We start from the raw sequence: 4843 nt of genomic DNA on the forward strand, positions 1-4843 counted from the left end.
TCAACTGCAGTAAAGGGAGCTTGATGTTCCAGCAGGGAAGGGATTTCTGAGAACTAGGACTGTCCTCAGATGAACTCGCCTCCTCCGGCTGCTGCTGCGGCGGCCGCCTGCGGAAGACTTTTTAAAAGGGCGATGCCAGGCCGGGGCGCGCGGCCCGCGAGTGGCTGTGCCGCCCGCCAGTCTGCGGCCCCAGCGGAGCACCCGCCCCCGAGCTCGGGTGATTCAGCGTGCCCGGCGCGGGGCTCCTTGGAGCGCAGGGGGCTGCGAGCTAAACTTATCCTCCTGCATATGCATGAACGGGTGGCCTTTCTGCTTGGCAAAGGAGAGGCCTGGAGTTTTGCGGAAGGCTGCTAAGTGGAGCGAGAGCAAAGTAGGGCATCGTGCAATTTTTCGCTGGGCCGGATACCCCCACCCCCCTTGCGTGTTAACTGTCATTATGGCCGCGGGCGTTTCACCAGATAGGGGTTTACCTGATTGCATTTCAAATCCGGGCACACCGCCATTGTTGGAAGCCCGATTCCTTCAGCTTCTCTTCCGTCTTCCCCAAACTCCCACCTTCCCCTAATTCCTCAGCTCTTAGTAAAACGAAGACTGTGCTTCTCCCACCGCACCTCTACCCCGCCCCCGCACCCACCCTCAAGGTACCCTCTGTGCCTTGATGGGATCGCTGAAGTCCAAGGGCCTGGGTCCTGAAAGAAGTTTTGGATCCAGCCCAGAGTGAGGTCCGACACGTGATCCCCTACCCCCAGTGGGCCATCTGTTCTCCTTCCTTCCCGCCTGGAGGCTGGCAGCTCTGCCCAGCACCGTCCATGCCTCCCAGCAGGAAAGAAGGAAAGCGAGAAAAGCCAGCGTTGGCGGAACCCACTACCTACAGAGTGCAATTTTAACCTAAACATCTCTGAGCCTTGGGCATGGGTGAGACTGGGCAATGTGTATATTAGACTAAGCTCCAGGTGATTAGCTCCCGGGGATTGCTTTGGGCTCCTTTGCTTTGGATTAAAACCAACAGGGAATGCTCCTGGGAATGGGCTGAATTTGCCTGGAAATAACTCACTTATTTCCAGGAGCTAGGGTGGGAAACTTGCCTAGGAAAAGGGGTGGGATTCCGTGACACCTCTCTGACCCCAGGCCACTTCCCACAAACTAGTTTGAAGAAATAAAAAGAACACGAAATTAAGGAATAAAGGATTTAGGGGATCTTGGATGATTTTATATTTGTGCCTGCTCTCCAATTAAATATTGATTTAAGGTATTCTGACCTTTACTGCCCTAAAGAACTGTATTTGTAAATGCACAGCAGATGAGATGGTGTTTAAAAAACCCAAATATTAAGCTTTTTTGGTTGGGGGATGAGTGGGGCCCAGAGACTATGCAGATGTATTAGTCTAGTCTCACTAATTCACAGATAAGGAAATAGCTCTAAGAGGTTGCTTAAGGTCACACAGCCCCTCTCAGGTCCAGGAGGCCAGTTCCTTACCCCATGGTGACTTAAACACCTGCTGAAAATCAGCTCACTGTAGGTACTGCCTCTGAGAAGGGGTGATAATGATAATTACTTTAGGATGCACAGAAAATCAGACTTCTTGCTACAGGCATTGTTCTTGAGAACTCAGAAAATAAAGCCAAGATTTAGACAGGAATTAGGGAGGAAAATGCATACTTTAAAATGGTAAGCACAGTTCTAGTCTCTGAATGCTTGTGCTCCTCTCAGTTGGCTTGTGTAATTTTGAAATGTATGTTTACAAAAATTAACTTGGAAAACAGAGTTCTTATATTTATGCGGCATAATGTATACTTTACTAGTAAATTATTCATTGTAATTAGGGATGATTCACATTAATCTGGGATAATTTATTTTGCCAGAATGTTAATTGGGACAATTAACATACTGGCAAAAAAGCATGAATTAGTTTTAATCACAAAACTATTATAATACACACCCTAGCACAGAAAGGAAACCCTATTGTTGAAAATACAAGAAAAAATCCTGATGTAGGAATTACTACTTGTTGTGAGATATCTGTAACTATCTATATTTGTTTTTAACATCATGCCTCATTGAGGATAGATTCTCTTTTCATTTCTTTATTTACCCTTGCCTAACTCATTAGCAGAAACAAATATCTGCAGAGGGAATGAGTGGAAAAGGAGAAAAAAGAGAGATCATTCTACAATTGTAGAATTATTGGGTTTAAAAAGATTGTAAATCAAGTAACAGTTATGTTTGTAAATGTGTGTGAGAAATTCATGTGAATGAAATCTCAGTTGTATTTTTTTACCTCTTGTATAATTCTGAAATGAATGGGTTGGAAGAGTTTAGGGTTTATGTCCAGTCCAAACAAAATTAAAGGGAGTTAAAGAGAGCAAGAAGTAAATGTATACTTAAAAAAAAAACCTATGATGATTGACTTATTCAAGTTCCTGGATACAGTCTTCAAGAAAAGATACAGACTTTGTTTTTTGGAATAACCCCACGTTAACTCTAGAACTGTCTGCTATGAAGGTACCTGGTGCATTGACAGTTACAATGCAAATCTGAGAGAGTAACAGGCCTTGATCATAGTAGTCCTAAAGAGATCCTGCTGGTATTTGTGCTGGACCTTAAAGGGGCAAGCAAATGTGAAATTTCTAAGTGGTTATGTAGCCTTGGGGACAGAGTCTGCTCCAGAAAAATCATGAAGTAGGCAAATTCCTTTGGGCTTCAGTGAATTCTTTTCTAAAATTAACGGGATTGGAATACAAGAACTCTAAGATGACTTCACATGTACCTACCTTACTATGATGATGGTGGTGGTGATGATATTCTTAGTTGACCAGCACGCCCTTTCTAAACTTCCCTTTCTTGTGTAGTCACCTACTGTAATATCTTTCTGTACCATTTTAAAAGCAAAGTCAAAAGAAACTACACTAGCCTTCAAACTAGAAGGGTAAATTTGAGACCCCTCCTTTAGAGACCAGAACCTTTCCCAAACCTTAACAAAGGCTAATAGCCAGTGGGGGTTATGGTTGGACCTCATTGCACCTGCGTTACATAGAAGCAGGTACCTCTCACACCCACTTAGGAAAGTAAATGGATTTTTAATCAATTCTGTGGACAGTACACCTCCTGCAAGAAACATTGGCCCTAGATGCCTTTTTCAGCTATCAAGATGGATAACAACCCCATCATTCTTTCAGAGAGACGCAAACCTAATCAGACTCTTAACAGCCATACTAATAGTTGATTAAGTAATGCCACAATATTCAATGGCTTTGGCTGGTTCCAGTTCTTAAGAATCTGTTAAGCAAAGTTAATATTTCACAAAACCAGAGTTCAGTTCTGAAGTCCAAAGAGCTAGGAATCAGATTTATGTTTTCCATAGAGTTCTCTACCTGGTAAGGTAGACAAGTCACTTCTTTGCATCTTAGTGTTCATATCTGTTAAGTGAGGGAAGGGATACATACACACCCTAACATCCCACAGGGGCTGTGGAAAGAAAATGAATTAAAAATGTTTTTGAAGTTTTAAAAGTTATACAGGGCTTTTTAGCTCCATTTATTTGAGGAAGATTAAAATAGCATCAAAACAAAACGAAAACAGCTTACTTAGAATAAACTGCAGGAGGGAAGAAGAGGAATTAAAGACGCATCACAAAAGCAAAGATGAAGTGTTCAGAGTAAGTGTAGTCAAAACAAAACAAGCTTTAAAACAAAACTTTTGTCAGCTCTGCAGTTTCAAGATGAATTAGTCATAGTTAATGCATTGGGTGGAAGAATTATTAAAAATCTACCTAAAAGTATGCTGCTTCCCAAAACGGAAAAAAAACGAATTGATGCTTTCTCATTTGTGTTTATTCTTGGGCAACTTGGCCTGATAGTATTTAGTTGTTTTCTTTATTTATAGACTCACTTTGCATTATTCATCACCCCTGCCCTCCCATACATATCTCCATTTTACTATCAGCAACACAAAGTACAAGGATATATTCAGTTTCACTACAGCTCTTCCCGTTTACAAGTGTGGAGCGCTTGTCTTCGGAACGCCCTTCTGATTGGCTAAGCCAATGTCAGTGACATCAACCAACTTACTTTTGATTGGAAGGCTGGTTGCTGGGACTGTAGCGTTTGCAGGAAGTCACTTAACTGTTTGCGAGCTGGAAAATCGAAACGGACGTTATCTTTTTGTCACAAGAAAGAACGCAGCTGAGTAGGGAAGGTGTATCCTACAACTCCGCCAGCTGGAACGTGAGCCAGGAGGCCTGGACCGGCTAAGGGATTGAGGGGCACTTCCAAAGACGTCCGGCTGCTCCTTTCCAGCCTCCCGGCTGTTACCCTTTTAAATGTCAGCGTTCGAGGCTGTAGGGGTAGCACGAGGCATCGAAACGGAACAGTCGGATTGGCCGCGCGCCTCAGTTCTAGACGCACCTCTCCACCGAAAGGCCGTTCTGACTGGCAGCGGGAGAAAGTAAACAGAGTTGAATCACCCTCCCCACTGGCCAATTGGAGGGGGTTCGGATTGTGACGTGATGGGATTCTGCGAAATTGTTACTGTGCGAGAGAATGCCGGCACGGTGCGGACCGGCAAGAGCAGGGGCTCAGAAGCTGTCAGTGGACTGGGGGAAAAGTGTCTCTTAGACCTGGCGCTTCGTCCGGCGCTTGCCACCCGCGTCCAGGTGGTTGGGTGAATGTCTTGGGGCTTTGGCTCGACGGAGAGGCGGCCGAGGGCGTGTACCTCTCTTGCAGTTTCCTCTCTCAGCGCCTCGGGGGCGTTTTCGGTCGAATAAACTTGCGACCGCCACGTGTGGCATCTTTCCAAGGGAACGAGCTCGGAGTGGCGGGCGCGCCCGTCGGTGGGGATCGCGCC

Source organism: Bison bison, unplaced genomic scaffold (genome assembly GCF_000754665.1).
Source record: "Bison bison bison isolate TAMUID 2011002044 unplaced genomic scaffold, Bison_UMD1.0 scf7180017864469, whole genome shotgun sequence".
In the NCBI taxonomy this organism is placed as follows: Eukaryota; Metazoa; Chordata; class Mammalia; order Artiodactyla; family Bovidae; genus Bison; species Bison bison.